The sequence below is a fragment of the Triturus cristatus genome, chromosome 7 (assembly GCF_964204655.1).
Source record: "Triturus cristatus chromosome 7, aTriCri1.1, whole genome shotgun sequence".
Taxonomy (NCBI): domain Eukaryota; kingdom Metazoa; phylum Chordata; class Amphibia; order Caudata; family Salamandridae; genus Triturus; species Triturus cristatus.
This window is the reverse complement of record NC_140590.1, coordinates 1,841,824,368-1,841,851,144: the sequence shown is the minus strand read 5'-3', so window position 1 is coordinate 1,841,851,144 and position 26,777 is coordinate 1,841,824,368. Positions and strand designations below refer to the sequence as shown.

At 37.7% G+C, this 26,777-nt stretch overlaps 1 pseudogene; it reads left to right on the top strand.

Annotated features, from left to right (window-relative positions):
- Nucleotides 1-26,330, top strand: part of LOC146813394 (olfactory receptor 1f45-like) — an 81,196-nt pseudogene extending 54,866 nt beyond the window's left edge.
- Nucleotides 26,331-26,777: the final 447 nt, after the last annotated feature.

The following is a 26,777-nucleotide window of genomic DNA, read 5'->3' as shown; positions in this document are numbered from 1 at the left end:
GAGGTGACGGAACTTGAGTCCTGATTGAACTCCTTCCTGGGCTGTTACAGGGCTTCCCCAGCTTGAGTTGGCAAGGATGATGCAAATTCAGTGAGGTGTTCCTAACCATTTTGTATATATTTTCTACTCTTTGCTACTTGTATATACTGCATTTTATTTCAATTGTTCACTTGATTTTTGGGAGTCTGCAATTATGGATATATTCAGCCTGTCTTTCTAAAATATTGCCTTAATAAACGTGTGTGTTGTATTTTAAATGCGCCAGGATTTGTTTTCTTGCATCGCCTAAGGGAGTGCTGCGTTTTTTCCTCATCTTTAGGGAGTGCTGCTCAAAGTGCATTATTTAAAGGTGCAGTGGTATATTTGTCTCCAAAGTGGGAGTGCAGGGGTTGGGTGTGTCATTTTATTGAAAAGCACATTCATTACAACACAATGGAGCTGCCACCCTCATACTAGTTGACCCTTTGCCTTCACATCTCTTTCAATCTAAGCTGGCATTCCACAAGGATGTTTCCATACTTGGATCCTTGTCTATTTTGAACATTGGAACATTTATAAACACCTTGAATCCTTCAGCCTCACTTCTACAATTAAACATCTCACTGAAACTGGATCCATATTCAGATGCTGAATAATCTGCGCTCAGCTCCTTCCTTGCCACCATCCAAGACTGCATGGCTAGAAACCTTCTGAAATAAAATGCAGGGAGAACACTGGGTATCTGGCACATACTATGGTTCTAGACTGGTGGCCCTTCCAACTGGGAAATCACCTACACTACAACAACAGTGAAAGGGCTTGGTTGCATCCTTGGTTCTGACCTTAGCTGCAGACCTAAAATTACCACAGTTGTCAGGATGTCATTCAATTCTCTGAAATTATTTCAGAACCTTGCCTTCTCTTCCCTCACCTCACCAGGTCCATGATATCATTGCTCCTATATTTATGTATGGAGCATTTTTGTGTAGCGCAAAAATCCAGCTTGGAAGCAAAGGTAGGTTGAAAGGGGAGCAATAGCCCAATATTCAATCCAAGCAGTTTACAACAGAGCAGGTGACGGAGGATCTACTAATAGAGTGTAATACTCACCATTAAAGATTTGTCTTGGGTTATTTTCAAAGTTGTAGGGGATCAGAGCTATTCTGAAATCTATGGGATGTCATTCCAAATTTTAGATTTATAGATGGATAAAGCTTGCCTAAAGGGCACATTTTGTTTTCACCGAGCAATGTCATAACTACGGGTGTGGTGCTGTCCACCTAAGGTCATTAGTTACTTATCCAGGTATGAACGTGAGTCATTTCTGATGGCCTCATAGTTGATGCTCTGATCCTCAAGATAATACAGGACTGGAGGGGGACCCATTATAGTTCTATCAGTGTTGGGGTAATGCAGTCAAACTTTTTTAAGTGTTTGAAGATGCAAAATGCAGCTCTTAGGATGCCATTCAGAGCTGCCAAAGTGGATTTTGAGATGCCATTAAATTGAGCATTGCTTCCATCGAGGTAGGAAAAGACCAGGGTTTAAGTGTGAAATTGACTTCTGATACTGTGCTCGTGTGGGTTTCCTATTGAGGTGATATTTCAAGGGTGGATCAAAGTGATTTCATATTGAATGGCAAATGTCAATGGTAAAGTTGTATAATTTTATTTTGGATGACCTCTCTTGAATCTGTTATTACTTATAGCTGTTGGGAAGGATGACAAATTTCTTCGGGATGAGATTTAACAAGTCATAGGACATTGAATTTTGGAGCAGCTTGAGGCATATTTTGAGTTATGTACATTATTGATTAAGGATAGTTTAACAACATCAGCTCATAGTCAGGGATTCGTAGCCAATACATGTTTTGTTTCACGGTATTGTTACCAACAACTTCATCAGGGCTACAATGCAAACAATAATCATCTTAATTAATCTTTAAATGTGTTCTTATATTCTGTGACTACATCATTGAGTGAACAGTGGTGTCCATGGGATAGTGCAAGGTCATACCTAGATCTTATCACAGACCAATATTGTAAACCATGCAGCAATAGACATATACAGTGTCACCATAATATTCCTCTTAAGGAATATGACCTATTTGTACGAGTATTCACTCTGATCTCAGCTTAGATCAAGGCACAGATGTGAGTGATGATTAGTACTGTTAAAGTTAGAATTAAAAATCAAAATATTAATGAAAAATCTAAATAAAATTAGCCACTGTGTAATATGCTCAAAAGGGACCATGTCTTAATTTCCAAATGTATCCATACTCCAACTCCCAGTATTTGAAATATGCCTGTCAATATGGAATCATTATATACTGTTACTATCAACAGTATCCTAGCTTAATCAGATAGTAAAGAGAAATTATATGAGTAATTTCATGAACGGTATCTATGGTCTATTCTCTATAAACATACAATTGGTATCTAACTTAACCAGTATCAGTATTTAAGAAATATATGACTTTGACTTCTTACTCACAATTTATAAAAAAGCAAGATTCTCTAAGGTGTGCTTATTTTATTAGTCTCTCCTCCCCTTGAGTCTAAATTATGTTGGAGTGATTGTTAAGAATGTTAACACGTAATACATATGAAAAAACGAATGTGCAGAATCAGTAAAATAACAAAATGTTATCCTATCCTCCGGAAGTATGTCCCGTGCAATAGAGAGTATTCCTTTCGCTTGGTATCAGCGTGCTACAACAGCCATCTTGAAATGGCTATATATATATGTATACACTCCTGCACATGCCATGATATAAGTACTTTTATAAATGGTACCTATAGTCTAATCCCTTATGAGCATACAATCAATATCTATCTAACCAAAAGCAGTATATAACAAATATATGACTCGCACTTCTTAGTAATATTTCGTGTAATAGCGAGATTGCTATGGTAGGCTTAATATATCCATCTCTCATCCACCCAAGCCTTGATTTTGCTCGAGCGATTTTAAGAGTTTTATCTCATAATATATAAAGAAAGATTAGTGAGAGGAATCCCTGTGAACATCACAGAGTGTTATCCTTACCTTAGTAAATTAATGACCTGCAACAGAGGGCATTCCGTCCACACCGTATCAGCAGAATGATAGGACCAGATTTGGAAAGACAAGGAGGGGAGCAAGGGGAAGAGGGGGTTTCAAAAGAAAAGAAAGCGATGCAGACAAGATCTTGGAACAAGAACAAGTAGTGACTAAGAATCCAACTTTGGATGTACAATGTGGTAAATTTATCTAGCAAAATGTTGAGAAAAGACATGATCTCTTTGCTCAAATAAAGTATGAGGGCCCGATTCACAGAACTAACTTCAGACAAAATCCTAAACGTACTACTTTTGGTATTCACACAAGTTAGGATTTTGTTTTAAGTTTGTCTTAAATCAAACTTAGGACAGACTTAAGACAGACTTAAGACAGACTTAAGACAAACTTAAGACAGACTTAAGAGAAACTTAAGACAGACGTAAGACAGACTTAAGACTGACTTAAGACAGACTTAAGTTAGGATTTTGTCTTAAGTCTGTCTTAAGTCTGTCTTAAGTCTGTCTTAAGTTTGTCTTAAGTCTGTCTTAAGTCTGTCTTAAGTCTGTCTTAAGTTTGTCTTAAGACAAACTTAAGACAAAATCCTAACTTCTGTGAATACCAAAAGTAGTAAGTTTAGGATTTTGTCTTAAGTTAGTTCTGTGAATCGGCCCCTGAGTTTCTGTTCCACTACCAATCATGATATTATTAGCACCAAGATTGAAATCTCTACATTTGTCAGACAACTTAAGTTGAAGAGGTTTTTTGCCACTAACCCTAAGACAAAATGTATGCACAGGAGAATGTGTTTTGTAGTAAGTCAATACTGGATGTTCACGATATGGCTATGTTACTTTCCACCACTGAATGTGAAGATGATCCAATAACTATCCACAATGTATTTCAAGATATGGAATTGCTTGAATGAAAACATCTTGTATTGCACAATTACATAAAATCATTTGCAATATATCTTACATCTATAAAAAGAGCACAATTGCTTTAAAATCATTTGCAATACATCTTACATCTAAAAAAAGAGCACATTGGTGAAATTCTGTCTGATTGTGGTGATAAGAAAAACACTATTTGTGTTACAATCAGTTGTATAAGCAGCATTACTAGTTAAAAGAAGAAGATTAATTTCAGATTCCATAGCAAAGTGTATCTTACATCCAACTCTGTATTGGCACCACTGATATGTGAGCGCAGCTGGAATTATGGTGACAAAGTTCCATATGTCCTTTAAAACTATGCTTTAAACAAATAAGAGCAAATCTATTTTCTATTTGATGGCTTGCTGCTATTCCAATTCCTCTGGTATCTCCCGAGCTTTCTTTCTCGGTAAGTCTGACGCTCAGACATGCATCACCCAACTTTGGCCAAGACTGTCAGTGCAGTGCAGGAGAACAGAACCAAAACTGCTTATTTACATATCCGAGCTCCTATGGATAGCCACATTGGTTTTAGCAGCTTGTGACGATACTGTGACAGTCTGGGGCAACAGCACACCAAATGTAGCAGGGATTCAGTTTTATAGTTGCAAATTCTACACCTGGTTATAAAATCAAGGGATCTCCATCCGGGGTTTAGTTCTTTGATTGGAAGGGGCACTAATCTGGCCCAATGAATGTTTTTTATAACGTTCCTCCCCAATGCTTGTCTCAAGTAAGGCTGTATTTTTTACCCAGTATATGAAATAATCAGCCCAGGAGACCTCCCCCAATATGTACTTTGCTAAGTCTGTTTTGCACGTCAATTGGTGAATTTGTTTATTGAGTGCATTTTTAATAGCAGCGTAATTAAGGCCCTCTTGTCCCCAGTTCTGTGTTTCCAGAGTCAATGTTTCCATTGCTTTCTGCATATAACTTAGCCATGGGTCGGTTGTTCCTTCATAGATGGGTTTTAGCATATTCTTCACGCTTCCAATAGAAGCTTTCAAGACTTGGTAATAGTATATGGAATTCTGTACTGACTTTAGTTAAAACAGTGGTCTTAAACATAAATCTAAATGAACTCCTCAACTGTCAGGAGGAAATAACATTGACCTGTTTTTCAAAACAGTCATAGAAGAAATTGACAGTTGGGACAATAGGACAGCTCAGAATATGACCTGGTACCACCATAATAACCTCACTTTTCAGGAAGATGAGGCATTGAAGGAATTGAGATTGGATCACAATGTGATTATCAGGTAAGCAGATGGGAGGGGGGTAACATACTGGTAGTGGATGAAAGCGAATATGACCAAGGGACCTATGGACAACTGAATTATGTTAAGTGCTATTTGAAGATGGATTATAGCCATATACCAGAAGTTTCTAATCTGATTAATACTAACCTGAAACGTTGGCAAGGATTGAGATTACTGGATGAAGAAGAATATCTCTACCTATTGATAGATAATCCAAGATTCCCCTGTTTATATATATTGCCTAAAATGCACAAGAGCCTGCTTTCCCCATCTGGAAGACCGATTATTTCGGGTGTTGGAGGCTGGTCCGAGAGACTGTCTGAATTGTAGATATTTTTCTACACCCCTTTGTGTCCAATCTGCCATCACACATTATTGACACCAAACATCTACTTAATGTTCTCAGTCATGTGACATGGGAAAACAATATGATTTTGGTTACCATGGATGTGACATCGTTATATACAAATATACTACACTAACATGGCATTTAAGCTATGAGATATTTTCTTTATAATAGACCAATAGAGCATTATGATCATTCAGAGAGGCTCATTGTCATGTCCCAGTTAATACTTAAAAACAACATTTCTATTTAATGTTAAATAGTATAAACAAAGGTGTAGGACTGCAATGGACTGCAGGTTTGCACCGTCTTTTGAAAACCTCTTCATGGGATGGTTCGAGGCAGTGCATATCTGGGGCCCTTTGGGTGCCAATGGAATGGACATATACATTATTGGGGTTACTATGTAGATGACTGTCTGATGATATGGATGGGCAAGACGCAATATCAGTAATGATGAGGCACTCTTGCAAAATTTCGAAGATATCGGAGCAAGACTACAAGCAAGAGGTTATGGTAAGAGTGTGATCTCCAAAATGAGTGGGAAGTCACACGTATTAAAACGAATCTATACACTCAAGGATGTTATGAGAAAAAGTAAACGCAGCAAGACACCATTGAGGCTGATTACCAGTTAATATCCATATTCACATAAAGTGTTTAATAAGCTTAGGAAACATTGATCCTTGCTTACGACAGACCTGACATTACAACCATTTCTAAATGTTTTCCCTGGGATTACATATCATAGGGGCAATACTATATGTAACAATTATCAATCCCAGTTACCCTTAACAACAGATCAATGAAACATAACTACACAAAAAGGCTAGAGGCTCATATAAGTGTGGGCACTGTAATATGTGTAGACTAGCTACTAATGGTGCTTTTGATTTTTCCTATAATAACACACAGACGTTTGTGATGCACACACACCGAGATTGCACCACCACATTTGTTGTATATGTTCTGATTTGCAAATGTGACAGGATATACATCGGAAGCACTATTAGGTCCCCTAAGGATCGTATCCCAGAACATTTCAGAGCATTAAAGCAAGGTGATGTCAGCACATGCAAAAGATTGTGAGGCTCAGGATATACCAATTAGCTTTAGGTTTCACGGGATTGAATCCATCCAGAAGGACGTGCGAGGGGGTAACCATGAACTGAGGCTACAACAATGTAAGGCATGGTGGATAATGAGACTGCATGAGGTGGATTTGGGTCTAGATTTTGATCATGAGCTCCAATAAGTTTTAGGCACATAATTCACCCATAACTGATACAATTTTATAAAGTGACTAAGAACCACTTTGAATTCCTGTCTCTCATTCACACAGATAATCCTCCTCTCCTCTTTATTTTCTCTTGTTCATGATTACATGGTACCATAAAGGGTACTCTACTAGTGAGCATGGAGGGATTTTGAATCTACTCCGTGAATTTGTAATTTTGGCTATCATCTGTCTTTTTATGATTCATAGCTGAACTTAGAATATGCAAATATTGGTATAAGTACACTGCAATCCGGATGCATTATTGAGAATAGCTTTCGGGAACAGTTTGGGCACTATGTACTTTAAACTCATATACAGGTTTATTATAAAAACATACAATATATTATTAGCCATAGGCGCAGAACATTATAGTCAAGATGAGATGAGGATTAATTATATATATTAATATATAATTATATGCCGAGGTTTGCCGACATGCTGGGATCGAATTTTCAGAGATTGTTAGGTGTGTTTCCAACCTCACTCATTTCCTTCCTTCTGTTTGACGAGCACTAGCGAGTTCATTATTTTGACATGAGACACAGAGATGGCGCCGACCGATAAGATTGCATACCGGGATGGTTAGTAATTGTATTATATTTCATATTAATATAATGTACATTGCTTATATCTAGGAGTATGTGTATTTATACTCCATAAGAAGATGTTGTTGTCCGAATAGACTTATTAACCCCTTCGACGCTTATGACGGAACGGTTCCGTCATGCACGTCGGTTGGGCTGTGCTTATGACGGAACCGTTCCGTCATGGCCCCGCCCGCGCTCAGAACCTTCAGCACTGCGCGGAAATCCGCGCAGCGCTGAAGGGGTTAAATGGTTTTCTCACTACAAGGGACATGCGCAGTGATACAATTAGCTATTTAGAGAGGGCGTGGATTTATGCTTCCAACTCTCCATTTATGTTTGTGAGTACTAGTGAATTATATGTGGAATAGTGATGTAAAATGTTATAATACTAAATTAGGAACTTATCCCATAGTGGCTTGCAAAATAAGACAGGAAGGACAGTCTATGTATTTACTGTGTATACAAATAGGAATTGGATATTATTTACATGCAGGAGTATGTGTACCACACTCCATACTAAGATGGCAACAGGCAAATAAATTGTGTAGGACACTACATTTTCTACCATGGCATGTGCAAGAGTATATATATAGCCATTTCAAAATGGTGACGGTGTAGCACGCTGATAAGGTGCAGACAGAATACTCTCCGTTGCACGACACTTATTACTGAGATAAGGATAACACTCTGATGTTTATAGAGATTCAGCTCATTAATCTTTCCTTATATATTATGGTATAATGCTCTTAAAATCACTCGAGCACAATCATGGCTTGGGTGGATGAGAGACGGATTACTAAGCATACTATTGGGACTCTCGCTATTACATGAAATATAACTAACAAAGTGCAAGTCACATATTTATTATATACTAATTTTGGTTAGTTATATATCAATCATACGCTCATAAGAGAATAGATTAGTGGTACCATTCATATACGTACTTATATTGGGGCACGTGCAGGAGTGTATATATATTTCAAGATGGCGTTGTTGTATCACAGCGATACAGTGCGGACGGAATACTTTCCATTGCACAGGACATAATTACCGAGGAGAGGATAACATTTTGTAATTTTAGTGATTCTGCACATTAGTTTCTTTTATATGTATTATGGGTTAACAATCTTAACAATCACTCAAGCATAATTCGGGCTTGAGTGGAGGAGAGACAAATAAAATAGGCACACCATAGGGAATCTTGCTATTTTATAAATTGTGACTAGGAAGTCGGAGTCATAGGAGGAGAGAGTGTTAAAAGGAGCACACCCTAGGGAATCTTGTTTTATAAATTGTGACTAAGAAGTCGGAGTCAAATATTTCTTATATACTGATTTTGGTTAAGTTAGATACCAATTGTATGTTCATAGAGAATACACCAGAGATACCATTCATGAAAATACTCATAACATTTCTCTTTACTATTTGATTAAGCTAGGATAGTGTTGATACTAACAGTATATAATTATTCTATATTAACAAATATATTTTGAATACTGGAAGTTGGATTATGGATACATTTGGAAATTAGGACGTGGTCCCTTTTGAGCATATTATATAATGGCTACTAGATATTGCCTGGTAAGGGAACAAGTGACGTGCTTTCTTAGCTACATCATTTATATTATATATTGTGATATAGCAAATTTCTGATATTCAAAATTATTTTATGTATTCAGGAACTGGTGAAACAATATTGTACATTGGATGATTTTCCAGAATTACTTGTGTTAGGGGAAGTTTTAGTGTGACATTATTTTCGTCACAGGTGCTGGCTTATTTCTTATGCCGAAAATAACTAAATAACATTAGTCACCACAAGATATATATATATATATATATCTCTCTCTCTATATATATATATATATACACATATATATACATATATTACCTACTGGCGGTCGCCAGTAGGTAGTTATAGTTAGGACCACGTTTCCATAGGAAATCCGCAACATTCTATTTTGAATAACTTTGGCGCCGGTCGACGAATCCTCGCAAAGTTTTCAAAATAGGTGGGGCGCTACGCTCCGCTCCTTCCCTGAAAGTCTCGGGGGGATTCGTCAAGCGGGGGCTGAGATAAAAGGGGGGTCCCAAAACGCGTTTTTCCCATGCATTTTTCCATAGGACCTTTAGACAGGGCTACAGCCCGAACGGCTGAACAGAATTACTAGAAATTTGGCAGAGAGGTAGTCCTCAGGTCAAGGAAGTGCCTTTTGTAGGTTTGGTGTAAATCTGTTCAGTAGATTCTGAGAAAATTGCCTTTAAATCAATATATATATCTGAGCCAGCTTACGGTGCGCTTACGGTACGCTTACCGTACGCGTACGGTGGCGTGCGCGAGCGCGATTCTGATTGGCTCTTAGATCTTAGTAAACATTCGAATCGGTCGAAACCAGGAAGCGGCGGCCGCCATTTCGTGTGTTTCACTCAGAAAAAAAAGAGTGATAACAAGAAAAGGGGGCAAGGAGGAGAGTTACAGACCCCCTAACATTTGTAAGGGTGTCAAAGAAGGACAGAAAAGTACAAAGAAAACATTTATTGATTTTAAAAAAAATCACGGTGTACGCGTACGGTAAGCGTACGGTAAAAAAAAAAAAAAAAAGAAATGAAAATCAGATTTAAGTGTTTAGATATTAGGGGGCTCTAAAAAGAGCCGTTGTGTTTATGAAGTGATTTTTTAGTGGTACCTACAAGTAAGTACCGATGCAGAGTCTAAGGTTCAAGAGGAAGACTCTGTTCCCTTCATCATTGAAGTGTACACCATCTCCTCTATAAATGTCTTGCATGTCATAACGCAAGTTGTTGTGGTAAATAGAACCCATACCATAGTCACGGAGGAAAGCAGAAACAGATTTGTTGACGTGCTTTCTTGCTTTGTCAATCTGCGGACAGAAATGATTGGACCAGTTCCATTTTTGCCTTTGGCATATGTTATAAAACACAAAGGCAGTTTTAGGGAAAAGTGAAAACAGTTGTGCAAAGGTGTTCTTCATAAGCATTTCCAGACCTACCCCAGTCAAAGTGCCTAGGTCATTGCCACCACAGTGCACTATTATGAGGTCAGGGTGTTGGATGTGCATGAAGGATTTCACCAATGGCATCAATTGGTGCCACTTTAACCCTCTCTGACCAATCCATTTAATGTCTACATTTGGCAAAGCAAGGTCTCTCACCATACCTGTTTTCTCTGCAAACTTTTCACTCCAGAAGACATAGCTGTGCCCTACAATCCACACTGTGAACATCTTCAAAGGAGAACTGGATGCACTCAGGAGGTGTAATTCAGTAGAATGGCAATATGAAAAGAAAGACAGTTTGGAAATGGAGGCATACATATTTTTTTCATAAAAAAAAGAACTGATTGGCATTCTAGAATAAAAACTAGGCTGTATGTGTAAATTAATAGAAGCATGTTTTGTATTGGTACAGAAAAATGTGTTACCAAAGAACAGTACTATGGATTTGCTGTTAGGTTTGAAAAGTCAAGCACTCTTGCTCTGTGGAATTGAAACATTGTTTGGCGAACTTCTGACCTGACTCCACACAGCAGTGTTCCATGAGCTGTTGCTATGGTAGCAGGCAGAAGTCAAGTTGGGGGAAGGGTACTAGGCAGAAGTCAAGTTGGGGGAAGGGTACTTTTGGAAAAGGGTTGGTTTTCAACCAATAGAAATGTGTGATTACATTTGAAAAAAAGGGGCAAGCACTGAGATTTGAAACTAACATGTATATGTGTGGAAAAAGAGAGGGAAAATTTGCCATTATCTGGTTCTGCTGAGAGGAGAGAGGTGTAAAGAACAGAGATCCTGGCTCTGATAATCTGCTGTTTGAGTGCCACATTTCTTTCACAACTAACTAATTTTAAAGGTGAGTTTAGAGTTTGAGAGGGGATGTATATGGTAAATTAAGAAATGAATAATTGAAATGCAATTCTTTTTGTTGAAGTTGTGTTTATTATTTTCTGTTTTGGGAGAAATTTAAATGTGAGGAACAAGTAAAATAATATGGACTATGTTTTCACAATAAATTAAGGTGTACTGGTATAATAAAAGAATAGTTTAAGGGTTTGAGGTTGGACTCAGTAATGCAAATACATTCAGCATCACTAAGGCTGGTTGCCCTTGCTGGAGTGTAGGCAGACACCCAGGTTACAAATGATGCTGGTCTGAAAAAGCAGTTTGGACATGTGCTTTTTAAAAAATCTGAAAAGTGGATTCATAATGTGTCAGTCTGTAAAAGTGTTTATCACTTGCCAAAAAAAAGAGCAGTAAGTGTGCTTTCAAATTGGCAAAGAAATTTCGTTTTGTGACTAATGTGAAAACATGACTCTGTGTGCAAATAGGAATTACAGGCAGAGATTTATTGCGTATTGCTCTGGTGATTTCACAGTTGCATTAGATGGAAAGGGGGAGCCATTTTTTGGTGCAGAAGCAGACTCTTAGCACACAGGTAGCTGCTTACCATGTGGAATCATGCACAGTATTCACAAGCGAGTGGGGTTTGAGGTTTCAGTCAGTAATGCAAATACATTCAGCATCACTAAGGCTGGTTGCCCTTGCTGGAGTGTAGGCAGACACCCAGGTTAAAAATGATGCTGGTCTGAAAAAGCAGTTTGGACATGTGCTTTTTTAAAAATCTGAAAAGTGGATTCATAATGTGTCAGTCTGTAAAAGTGTTTATTACTTGCCAAAAAAAAGAGCAGTAAGTGTGCTTTCAAATTGGCAAAGAAATTTCGTTTTGTGACTAATGTGAAAACATGACTCTGTGTGCAAATAGGAATTACAGGCAGAGATTTATTGCGTATTGCTCTGGTGATTTCACAGTTGCATTAGAAGGAAAGGGGGAGCCTTTTTTTGGTGCAGAAGCTGACTCTTAGCACACAGGTAGCTGCTTACCATGTGGAATCATGCACAGTATTCACAAGCGAGTGGGGTTTGAGGTTTCAGTCAGTAATGCAAATACATTCAGCATCACTAAGGCTGGTTGCCCTTGCTGGAGTGTAGGCAGACACCCAGGTTACAAATGATGCTGGTCTGAAAAAGCAGTTTGGACATGTGCTTTTTAAAAAATCTGAAAAGTGGATTCATAATGTGTCAGTCTCTAAAAGTGTTTATTACTTGCCAAAAAAAAGAGCAGTAAGTGTGCTTTCAAATTGGCAAAGAAATTTCGTTTTGTGACTAATGTGAAAACATGACTCTGTGTGCAAATAGGAATTACAGGCAGAGATTTATTGCGTATTGCTCTGGTGATTTCACAGTTGCATTAGATGGAAAGGGGTAGCCATTTTTTGGTGCAGAAGCAGACTCTTAGCACACAGGTAGCTGCTTACCATGTGGAATCATGCACAGTATTCACAAGCGAGTGGGGTTTGAGGTTTCAGTCAGTAATGCAAATACATTCAGCCACAGAAGACATCAAAAATGGAAAATATAAAGTCATTGGTGAGGAAGGATGTTTGGTGAAGCAAACAAAAGGAAGTTTGATAAATCACCGGAAGCTGAGTTGCGACACTACTGACAAAAAGGAATTTTACTACTTGGCTCTTTTACAGCTGTTTAAACCATGGCGTACAGAGGATGAACTACTGGGAGAATTTCAAAGCTATGAAGATTCTTTTAATGCTTGCAAAGACAGCATACAATGCAATACATTCACAACTTATCTGCAAATGTTAAATGAAGAAATTGAACAGGAAACTACAATTGCAGCAGAAATAGCTAGAGACAGTTCTCAGGACAGCCAAAGTTCAGGAACACTCAGTCAAGATCCCCTAGGACAACCAATCATTGAAAATGAAGCATCAATAGCCATGAATGAAGTGGAAACGGCTATGAATCAAGCTCAAGGAGAATTTATAGACTTACAAAATTTGGAAAGACAACTGAACGAAGAGCAGCAACAAATTTATGAAGAGATCAGAAACAAAATTAATCACGGATTTCTACATGAAAAAAAAGAGTGCTCATGCACATCATTTCATCCAATCAGGATGTATGTAAGCGGACAAGCTGGAACTGGAAAAAGTTTCCTAATAAAAGTCATCAGAAGCTACCTACAGCAAAAAACGGATTCTACTTTGTCTTGTGTGGTTACTGCTCCAACTGGGTTAGCAGCATATAACATAAAAGGAATCACTTTACATCGTTTGCTAATGTTACCAGTGGAGCATGAGAACAAAATACAATACAACAAGCTAACTGGAGAAGCATGCTTGGAAGTTTCAAGAGTATTGAAGAAGATGCAAGTTCTCATTATTGATGAGGTGAGCATGGTATCGAACTTAATGCTTGCCTTTGTGCATTTAAGAATGCAGCAAATTCTGAAGTCAGACTATGACGTGTTATTTGGAGGAAAACACGTCATAGTTTTTGGAGATCTTTTGCAACTTACTCCAGTTAAAGGACAACCAGTGTTTAATACTGTGACACATGAAGACACGAAGAAGTCATTGGGAAGCATCGGTAATACAAATATTTGGTCCTTCTTTGAGTACAAGGAACTTACAACTAATATGAGACAAGCAAACGATGAAGAATATGGAAGTATTCTGAAAGATATCAGGATTGGACTACTCACAGAAGCTGGCAAAAAAGCATTACAGACTCGGCTGCTACATAATTTATTTCCAAAGGAAGAAATAGTTGCAGAGAAGATATACAAGAACATTGCAGAAAACAAAAGTGTCATCTGCTTAATGCCAACTCTACGTGAATGCTCAATATTCAATGAGGAGCTTTTGAAATTGGAAAAGGAAGATATCAGGAAATTGGAAGCAGTGGACAAAATTGAGGATGGAAGAATTACTGTCACATTAACAGGCACACTGAAAAATAAATTGGATTCACTAGAGAAGAAGATTTCCAAAACAGCTGGATTAGAAAAAAATCTATATGTTTGCATGAACTGTAGAGTATTTTTAAGGAGAAATTTGGATGTTGAAAAAGGTTTAGTTAATGGAGCTATGGGAAGAGTTGTGGGTTTTATTATTTTCAGAAAAAAGATGGAATTGAATGTTTAAAAATAAAATTTGATCAGATAGAAGAAGTTAAAGACATTTGTCGTTGTACAGTTCGTTTCATGCTTGTGAAAGACTTATATGTACGTAGGAAGCAGTTTCCATTTTCGCTAGCATATGCTGTAACTATTCACAAGTCTCAAGGATTGACTGTAGATTGTGCATTTGTGAACATTGGTTCAACTGTGTTCAAAGAAGGTATGGCATATGTTGCTTTGTCACAAGTGAAAACATTATCAGGTTTATTCATGATAGACTTTGATGATTCCAAAGTTAGTGCTGATACAAATTGTGTAAAGGAGTATAATAGATTAAGAAGAAGCTATGCTCCTCATTTAGGTCAGTATCCTGTGTTGGAGAAACGTGTAGTTCCTCGTAAAAGGAGAAATGAGAATATCTGTAATGAAGATGTAGAGAGGAGGAAAAAAAAGAGGAGTGATGTAATTGCAAGCAAAAAGAATAAGGAAAATGAAGAACAGGTTGTAGGATGTTATTTTGAAAATAGCTCTGGTGTCAACTGCTACGCTAATGTAGTGCTGAATGTTGCATTTTATCTGGAAAGTTTGCAAGAGCAGATAATAGTAAATCAGGGAAAAAGATTCTGTACTGTGCTGAGTCTCCTTTTTGAAAAGCTGAGTAATGATAAAACTCAAATAGAAAGTGCTACTGAAATTAGAAAAGTTTTAGATGTATGTTCAGGACGAACACAGTTTTCTCAAAATGTACAGCAAGACGCACAGGAATTCTTGATTTATTTTCTTCAGGTACTGGAAGAAGAAGGGGTTAACATTGAAAATTTATTTTGTCTCTCTTATAAATGGGAACATAGTTGTGAAAACTGTTATAATATATGTGGCTCTAATGTTGATTCTGAAAGGTTTATTTATTTAACATTGCCAGAGAGTAAAACAGTCACTTTTGCTAAATTAGTTAAAGATGCTAATCATAGCATGCAATGCGGTGAGTGTAAATCTGACATGTTTTCAACATTAATTTTAAAGGAATACAGACAGTATGTAATTTTAATGATGCAACGATGTAGAGCTGATGGTTCAAAATTGGATACTTTAATAAAGAAGTTTACAGGACAGCAATTATCAATTTCAGGAAAAACTTTTGTAACAGTTGCAATAATTTTCCATGATGGACCTACTGTAACTTCTGGTCATTACACAGTTTATCTTAAATGTGAAAAAGGCTGGACACTGTATAATGATTCCCAATTGATTTTTAAGCAACGTTTGCCTTTTGATTTAGCAAATTCCTATCTAATCTTCCTGAAACCTAAATTTTAGAGAGATTTGACAACATCTGGACAAAACAATTTTACCATTTTATTGGATTACCATTTGGAATTTACAAATAAAAAGATTTAACAAATTATCATTTGGCCTAATGGAAAGGTAACCAATTGTAATGTGGAATTTTTCCATTTTTTAAGGAAACTTTGGAAAACCAAAAATTTAGAAAAAATCGGTAACATCTGCACAAGTTAAATTTTGGAATGTTATTGGATTGCCATTGGAAATTTTTTCAAAAAAGATTTTTAAAATTACTATTTGGCCATGCGGAAAAGTAAACAATTCTATTGTGGACTTATTTAATTATTAATTAATCTTTCGGAAACCAAAATGTTACAGAGAATCGGTGACATCTGTACAATTTAAACTTTTGTTTTTTATTGGATTACCATTGGAAATTAAACAAAAAAAGAATTTTAAAATTACTATTTGGCCTAAAGGAAATGGAACCAGATGTATTGTGGAGTTATTTGACATATATTATTGTGATTATACTTCTGAAACAAAAATATCAGACGGTATTTTAAAGAAATAAGTATTGATATTAGATGATATTTTTTAAGAATATTTTGCATTTCTATAAAGTTATGTTTATGCAAAAAGAGATTGTGGGCTTTTTTAAAAACAATCTTTGAGATTGTTAATTTTTTTTTGCCTGCTGTTAAATGATGAATGCAATTGCTTTCACAATTTATAGTGAAATGCAATATTTTCTGAAAACAGCAAAAAAAAGGCAAAAATATTTTTTGAAAAATATTTAAATATGTGTACTGTATTATTAAATGTTTTATTAAATATTAATACTTTTTTCTTTTTTTTCAGATTGAGATAGAAAATTTTCGAAAACTAGAACCATTTTAAAAGCAATTAAAAATAAATTAAATGAATAAATCTTTTTTTGAGTGGGTATGGTAAGTCAATAATGTCATGGTCCCTTTTTTCCACTTCTCTACAATCACATTTGCAGTTTTTAATTGTAGTCTCTCAAGGACCTTGTAATGTGATAATTGATTTTTAGTGTTTTAAAAAAAAAAAATAATAATTACGCGTACCGTACGCGTACGGTAAAAAAATAAATAAAAAAAGTTTTTAAAAACATATATAAAAAATAGATGAAAGGTAAGGTTGGCTCTTAAAAGAGCCGTTGTGTTTATGCAGGGACAGAGAAAAGAAAGAATGGGAATATTAGACGGTACGACAAGTGTGCTGATCTATTTTATTGTTCACTAGGGACATACTGGTCTGCCTATAAGTAATTAGATCGTGACAATTGGTGCACCGTACTTCAACCCTCGCAAACCGAGGGTTAATTTCCAGAGGACCAGAAAAAGGAGATGCTCCCCCCACAGATGAAGGGCTCACCTGACCTGCAGAAGAAGGACTCGGCTCTGCAGATGATGGTCCAGGCTGAGCTGCTGTGGATGTGCTTGGTTGACTTACTGAAGGGTTACCTTCAGTAAGTCGAGCATGTGTCCTTCTGTGTACATCCTTAAGGTGTCTCATCATGGTGTGATTCCCAAAGGAATACTTCCTGTCAGGATTACCTCTTGAAAGTACACGCTTACACAGCTTGCAAGTCACTAAGGGTGCATTTACCTTTTGCTGGCCTTCTGGAAAAGTAAAATACTCCCATACGTAAGAGGTCTTTTGTTTCCTCGCTCTCTGCCTCAAGGTAGTGCTGCTAGCCTCACTCTCAGAAGAGCTCTGCTGTTCTGCCATCGTATCACAAAGACAACCCAGCTCCTTCTCCTAAGGGATCACAAGCAGAAATGAGAGGAATGGGTGTGGTGTAGGAGAGTTCTAGAACTGAAAGTAGTTTCAACCAATCAAAAGTTGTGTTTCATGATCACATGACCTACCGTACGCTTACGGTATGCTTATGGCAAAAGTACGCATGTGCATAAAAAAGACACGCGCTTGCGCGCATGCGCATAACAGTCACTCCCCGACACTTCCGCGTAACGTGCGCGTGTAGCGTACACGCGTACGCGCCCCACGCGGAGTACGCGCGGCTACGCAAATTGCGTAACTATACGCAAACAGCGTAGATAAATTACGGACATTGCGTAAACCGTACGCTTACCGTAAGCTTACGGTACGCGTACTAAAAAAAAATTAAAAAAAAGGAAAAAATGTATTGCTAATAAATTTTACCTGTTTATTTTATAAAATATGTTAAAAAAACATATTGTAGAATTTTAAAAATTTATCCATAGTCTTTAAAAAAGGATAGAAAATTAAAATAAAAATATGTAAAAAAAAAAAAGAAGAAAAAAAAAAAAATAGCATTTAAAAAACCTTGCAAATTCACTGAAAAAACCATGGGTTTCACACACGTTATAGTTAGTAATTAGCATTTAAAAAACCTTTGAAATTCACTGAAAAAACCATGGGTTTCACACACGTTATAGTTAGGAATTAGCATTTAAAAAACCTTAGAAATTCAATGAAAAAACCAAAGGTTTCACACATGTTATAGTTAGCTGGACATTTCACTCGTAAAAAACCAATGAAATTCCCCCGTTATAGTTAGTTCAGCTAACTATAACTCGCGCGCCCGCAATGCACTACTGATGACGTCACATATTACATCACTCATGACATGGTCAGTGACATCACTCATGACATCACTGATGACATCTCAAATGACATCACTGATGACATTATCCTTGTGACAGAGTGGTAGACCTCCTCTCACCCTAATATAACCTTTGATACAAACATTCAAAAATAGAGACTAAAATTTTCAAAACAATGGACATACCAATAACAGTTACAACAACCTATTCAGTAATTCTAAGATCCACATACACATCCACTCATCCACCAACAATCCTATACAGTCACTCATACATGTACTCACACATCATATGTACTCATACACCTAAACATCCTGTAACACAATCCCACTCATCCATAGAGTTACTCACACACATAGTCACTCATGCTAATAAAGAATCAAACATCCATTTACTTGCATATGCAGTTATACACACACCAGCACACTTACTTTTACAGAAACTTACACATACTTAGTCTTTTTAACAATCACTTATAGAAACACATACTTATTCATACAGGAACTCTTCCAATCTCTCACTCTCACATATACTCACTTATAAACACCAATAGTCACATATACTAGATTAAAACATATGTAGTTACTTATGAATACACTATTCAGACAGTCATTCACTCACTAACACACCCATGCACACACTCATCCACCCATACAGTCCTGCACACATGCTGTCTTCAACACATACAAACAGTGAGTCACTCATTCATGCATCTATGCACTACGTAATACCCCCCACCGCACCATGAAGACACTCAGACACTCATACTGATACTCAAAAAACCAACTATTAACCTATATAGACACTCATGTAGCTACTCACCAACCCATGCAGCCACTTATATACAAAGTGAGAGACTGATACAGGTATTTACACATTTAAACATTACTCACTAAGCCATGTATTCACTATGATACACTTAATCAGTCAGTTATACAATCAATTTTTCAGAAACAAATCATCCATTTAGACACTTATATACTCATTTATTCTTCCATCGACCTTGAGATATACATATATAAAACATATTTAATTTTCAGAAAAACACACATTCACTGGATGATGTCATCAGTGATGTCATTTGAGATGTCATCAGTGATGTCATGAGTGATGTCACTGACCATGTCATGAGTGATGTAATATGTGACGTCATCAGTAGTGCATTGCGGGCGCGCGAGTTATAGTTAGCTGAACTAACTATAACGGGGGAATTTCATTGGTTTTTTACGAGTGAAATGTCCAGCTAACTATAACATGTGTGAAACCTTTGGTTTTTTCATTGAATTTCTAAGGTTTTTTAAATGCTAATTCCTAACTATAACGTGCGTGAAACCCATGGTTTTTTCAGTGAATATATATATATATATATATATATATATATATAGATATGTAAACTCCAAGGTTGCCCAGCTGGCAGGGACGCACTCTGGGATCAGCAATGCCACATGGACACAGCAGCCCATGGAATGCAGCCTGACGCGTTTCAAACAATCTTCTTCAGAGGCCGTTCCTATGTGTGTAATGACATCAAGCGCCACACCTTTATTCAAATGTGCTGCCTACTGATAGGCTCCCACTCATTGAGCAGTTCCAGCAGTCTCCCACAGCATTGTGGTATTAGTAGTGTGGCGCCAATAAAACCTGAATAGGTGCCATCAACCCATAGTCACTAATTCATGCCCTGGATGGGCTCCATGTGCTTTGGAGTCACTCATTCCGGCGCTGTCCCCTCGTTGCAAACTGAGCATGATTCTCTTCTCACCGACCCACTGCCATACTCACGGTGGTGCATCCCTCGCGGTAAGGCCTGCCGCGTATAAATGTAAGCTCCAAGGTTGCCCAGCTGGCAGGGACGCACTCTGGGATCAGCAATGCCACATGGACTCCATAGCCCATGGAATGCAGCCTGACGCGTTTCAAACAATCTTCGTCAGAGGCCGTTCCTATGTGTGTAATGACATCAAACGCCACACCTTTATTCAAATGTGCTGCCTCCTGATAGGCTCCCACTCATTGAGCAGTTCCAGCAGTCTCCCACAGCATTGTGGTATTAGTAGTGTGGCGCCAATTAAACCTGAATAGGTGCCATCAACCCATAGTCACTAATTCATGCCCTGGATGGGCTCCATGTGCTTTGGAGTCACTCATTCCGGCGCTGTCCCCTCGTTGCAAACTGAGCATTATTCTCATCTCACCGACCCACTGCCATACTCACGGTGGTGCATCCCTCGCGGTAAGGCCTGCCGCGTATAAATGTGAGCTCCAAGGTTGCCCAGCTGGCAGGGACGCACTCTGGGATCAGCAATGCCACATGGACTCGGTAGCCCATGGAATGCAGCCTGACAAGTTTCAAACAATCTTCTTCAGAGGCCGTTCCTATGTGTGTAATGACATCAAGCGTCACACCTTTATTCAAATGTGCTGCCTCCTGATAGGCTCCCACTCATTGAGCAGTTCCAGCAGTCTCCCACAGCATTGTGGTATTAGTAGTGTGGCGCCAATAAAACCTGAATAGGTGCCATCAACCCATAGTCACTAATTCATGCCCTGGATGGGCTCCATGTGCTTTGGAGTCACTCATTCCGGCGCTGTCCCCTCGTTGCAAACTGAGCATGATTCTCATCTCACCGACCCGCTGCCATCCTCGCGGGGGTGCATCCCTCACGTATAAATGTAAGCTTCAAGGTTGCCCTCTGGGATCAGCAATGCCACATGGACTCCGTAGCCCATGGAATATCTATATATATATATAGTTATGCATTACTTGGGTTGGTGACTTGTACTGTACTTCTCGAAATTTCACTACACTTTAAAAAAAAAAAATGTATTACTATTTTATTTTTACCTTTAACTTTACTAATCATCACTCACATATGTGCCGTGATCTAAGCCGAGACAAGAGTAAATACTCGTACAAATAGGAATATTATTGTAACATTATGATTTTATCACTGTATATTTTTATTACTGCTTGGTTCACAAGATTGGTCTGTAATAAAATCGTGATATGATCTTGCACTATCCCACAGACACCACTGTTCACTCCGTGGCGGATTAAGAGAATATAAGAAAAAGTATAAAGATCAATTAGGATGATTATTGTTTGCAATGTAGCACTGATGAAGTCATCGATAACAATACCGTAAGACAAAACACGTGTTGGCTACGAATCCTTGGCTGTGAGCTTATGTTGCTATTTCCGTTGAACATTCAAGAAGAATGAACATAAAGAGACAACAGCAATTACATTGTTGCGTGGACTACAAAGTCTTTGGATTTATACTTGGTGCTTGGAACTCTTTTTTTAACATAAAATATTCATGCATAGAAGCACAGTGCAACAGTGCTGCTTTTACGTTTTCATAATTTCAATTATTAATGACACCTGACATGGTGATTGTTGGATTAGGTCTGTATTCCTCTGAAGAGGCCAAGTAAATATATCTACGGTTGAAACACATTGACACGAAATGAAAGTGAAGTGTAGTGAGAACAAACTTTGACAACTTCTGCTAGATTATGCTAGGTTACAATACTTGTGAAGAGGTTTCTCATATTTTTAACCTCCTCATTAGGTAACCGAATGTGACACAAACGTATGCTTTTAGTTGTTTAGAGATAATTACAAAAAATATTTAAATGGCAACACTTAATGAAATATATTGTTACAACAAGGAGACATTAGGCTACTTGTTTTACTCTTTTATGAATATATAGGAGGGGCCCAGAAAACTTTTTAATGAAGAAGAAAAGTAAAGAAAATATTAAGAGTGGTGACTAGAGGTATGTCCCAAAGCTTGTCAACTGTATGTAGTATTGGTATATACTCTATTTTCTTGGTGGATTACAGTTGGCCCTTACATAAAAAGTGTAGCAAATCCACCTTTTGTTAGTCACATCCCAGATTTTTTTACCTTTCTGGGACGAAAGTGTTGCATGGTGTAGATGTCTGTGCACTTTACCCCTGCTAGATAGTGTTAATGGGTCTGTGCTCCCCCTTTAAACTTGGGTTGACATGGTTAACCTGGCTTATCTCTTATTGGCACACTTAAATTGCCTGTACATTCCTGCCTGAGCTTTCAGAAGTCTAATTTGCATTGGCATCTGCCAGCCACCAGCCTATCCTCAACCTTGAATAGGTGTGGAAATTAATGAAATGCCTTCCAGGAACAAACAATAGATTACCCTGATTGGCACAAATCACTCATCTGAGCTAAAGCTGTGGGAATACTTTTGACACCACAGTGTCAAATCCTGCTGGACAGGACATTTGATCCACACATCTTGTTTTGGAACACTCAAAAGGGAGACAACAGGAATCCAAGATAATTCTTGTGTCTGCCCTGTTTGGTTGGTGAAGTACCATGCTTTTGTCCTACTAGACTTCTGTCTCTGGGCATGTTGTGGGTGCCGCACTTGCTTAAAATTGGATTTTGGAGTTAGATGTAGGAGGACACTGTCCACTAGTCCATTCCCACCCACTAGCTGTTGAAAAGCATACATTTGGCACTCCAAGACACCAGGACAGAACACTTTCTAGACCTGTGTAAGATCAGAAAAGGAGTGGACTGGCTGACTATGTCATTAGAGGAGCTCTGAAGTATTGTACTCATTACCTCTTACCCCTAGGGCAAAGATAAGAACTCCAAGCATCAGTTGGCCTTCCTTCTGCATGGCCACAGAGAGATAACAAGCTGCGAGAGGCCCATTCCTGAAAGTGTTCTGCTGATGAGTGGCACTTGGATCTATACTGGACACTACAGTTGGCCTTTAAGTGGCATCCTGTAAGACTCCTAGTGCCTCCTCTGGGTGCTTTAGAAAAGAACTACTGTAGCTTCCTGGGCATTAGAAGAAAAAGTTGTAAAATTTGGAAAACTTTCCCTCCAGACCAGTGGGAACTTTTACAAACTTTCTGACTTACAAACTTTCACCGGTACCAATACTCTTGGTGCATCTGGCCCGGGCTCTATTATGGTCAGCCTGAAATTCCACCTTGATCGCAGTCTACCATAACTATTCACTATCATTGCTACTTAAAGTTTACTTGCCTCTAATCATACTTAACACCTATTGGGTTTTTGTAATTTTGGTATATTTTTCTTAATTACATTTTCCAATTCAGTTCAGACTTTTATTGTTTTGCATCTTGCCTTTATTGCAGTTTTGGCAATGCATAAATACTTTAGACCTTGCCCTGAATTAAGCCTGTCTGCTCTGTGACATAGCTGAGCTCAATTTAATTTAGTGACATTAAAGGTTCACCCTGACATGAGCTGTGATTATTCCTTGAGGCAGGCAGTGATTTACCCCACATAATAATCAAGTTGCTTACAAATATTTGCAGCAGTTTGGGGCCCACCAGTCACAGCAATATGATAACTAAATGATAATGACAATGTTGTACCTGATAATTTGAGTGATGTGAGTGATGTGATTTACAGTTATTTAATGTTTTTTTGTTATTCAGCAGATGTTATTTCAGAAGAAAGATTTAAATGAGTTAATTGTGATTTGTATTGATTTCTGAATTTCGTGAAAACCATCATTTGTTCATGATGTTAGTCTGTTCAGTACTGCTTTGTGTAAGTTAAGATCCAGTAGGACAACTACATACAACTGTCCTTTTTTCTTTCTCATGTACTTTGTTGTTCTTCTCTGATTGAATAATAGCATACTAAAAAGAGACAAAAGTATTTGTATTTCAGTATCATTGCCTTTCTAAAATATGTGTATTTGCTTCTTCAGATCACCATTCTGCTCATTGAACAGCAACCGAAAAGCATAACAACTATGGAAAAGATCAATCAAACTTTCTTAACAGAATTTTTCATCCTGGAGCTATCACAAAATCCTCAGCTTCAGGTTCCAATATTCATTGTGTTTTACAAATGTATTTACTGACTCTGCTCGGAAACATTGTCATAATTACAATAATATGCACTGATTCTCATCTTCAGAAGCCCATGTATTATTTTCTCATGAACCTGTCCTTTCTAGATATTTGTTGAACATCTGGCACCATTCCGAAAATGCTGGAAATTTGTTTAACAGGCAACAAATCAATCACTTTTGTGGTATTCTTTAATTCTGGGCATGCATAGTAATATTATTAATTGGTTGTCTTGCAATAGAATGTTAACAGTAGAATAGAATGTGATGACACGGTGACTGGTGAGATGAACACCTGAAGGCAGTTGATGCCTGATGTCCTGTGGATGAGACCTTGGATAATGTATATCTTGAATAAAGAAGATATATAATCAATTGGTGTATCCTTGTTGCATTAATAACTCTATGTTCACGTTCTCATTACACAATACCTGCTTCTTTAATAACATTTGTAACTAACTACTTTCTTCTCTAGGTTTAGTTCTAAAGTCATTTTATAAAAGTTAGAAATGCAAAACGTCACATCCGCTCCAACGTTGCTCTCTCTACCACCCTGAATGAAACGGAATGGTGGAGAGGTTCAACCGTGTGCTGAAGGAATCTATCCAGTTAGCTAAAGTACAGGGTAAAGACTGGGTAGCTGAAATACATGAGAGAGTCAGGGTCTACAGAATCACACCCCACTTCACCACTGGTGGGATTCCCTTTGAGCTGTTTAGAGGCCGCACTCCGAACAGTTAATTGTTTCAGTCATGGATGAGGGAAAAAGGTGTTGAGGCTAGAAATCCTAGTGATGCACAGTTGTTGACCAAACAACAAGTCAAGTCTACTCAAAGGAAAATTAATTTTGACGCTAGGCATGCTGTTGCCTACACAAGTGTGCATGTTGGAGATCGTGTTAGGGTACGGTGTCCTCACAAATCCTCTGGATCAAAGTTCTCTTCTCCTCTCAAAGTTGTTAAACTTTTTAGAAATGCGGTTAAACTGAATGATGGGCGTATATGGAATTTAAATAGGATTGGAACTATTTCTGTTACTTTGTCCGAGTGTAATAGCAAGGTGCCTGACTCTGTTATTCAGTCTAGCAAAACTGTTGGTAATGCCTCTCTGCGTAGGAGCTCTCGTGTAGTCAGAGTCTCAGCAGCTTTGCATGATTATGTGTTAAAGTGACTGTAATTTTAGTTCTGGTTTCAATTTTGCTCTGTTTTTTCATAACTGTTTTTTTAATTTTTGGTTCGGGGGAATGTGTGTGGTATTCTTTAATTCTGGGCATGCATAGTAATGTTATTAATTGGTTATCTTGCAATAGAATGTTAACTGTAGAACAGAATGTGATGACACGGTGACTGGTGAGATGAACACCTGAAGGCAGTTGATGCCTGATGTCCTGTGGATGAGGCCTTGGATAATGTATATCTTGAAAAAAGAAGATATATAATCAATTGGTGTATCCTACTTCTTCACAACTTTCTTTGCCTGCATTCTCCAGTTCTATTTTTGCTCTTCTTTCTTCTGCACAGAGATTTTCTTGCTTTCTGTCATGGCGCTGGACAGGTGCATTGCTATATGCAACCCCCTCCGCTATACAGCCATGATGAATAAGAAAGTTGTGGGATTGCTGGCTGTTGGTTCTTGGGCTCTTTCCTTTCTGAACGTTATACCACATGCTGTTTTGGTATCAAATTTATCCTTCTGTAGATCCAATGCAATCAATCACTTCTTTTGTGATCTTACTGCTCTTCTGAAACTCTCTTGCACAGACACATTTTTCATTGATATAGCAACTTTTACTGATGGTGTTGTAACAGCACTGTGTCCATTAATATTAACAATTACATCATATGTGTTAATTATTATAAATATAATGAAGATATCCTCCACCGGCGGGAGGCAAAAGTCATTTTCCACCTGTTCCGCCCACCTGATTGCTGGCATTATGTTCTATGGAACTGAACTTGGTTCATATATGAAAACAACATCCAAGGTGTCACTGGAAAAAAACAAGCTGTTTGCTGTGATGTTTACTATTGTCATTCCAGTGTTAAATCAATTTATTTATAGTTTGAGAAACAACGAGGTAAAAAGAGCTCTGCAGAAAACCAGAAAGAAGATATGTTGCTAAGATAATGCCCTGCATTAAGTTGCATGATGTGTCTTATCTACTATTGTGTCAAGTAAATGTTACCAATGCACTAAGAAACTAACCCTTGCAGATGGACATAAACATTCGTAAAGAAGAATTGGTAATAATAAAGCAAAACATAAATTACATCTAAGAATTTCTTTAATTGAGACTTTAAAAAAAACAAAGCTTAATCGTTGATCAACAACTTTCACACATTAATGCAAAAATGTTATGAGGCACAATAATCAATTTACCTAAAGGTGTACAGCATGTTGTCATGTCGAACTTTGCAAATAAATTGTTTACTTATTGACCAGAACAGGAACATGTATGCACTGTTATTTCAAAGAATGTGATTGTAAAGGATACTAATTGAAAGGGACCCCATTACGTAGATTGGCCACATCCATCTGTTTATGTAAGCAATAGTTATCAAGGAGGGCA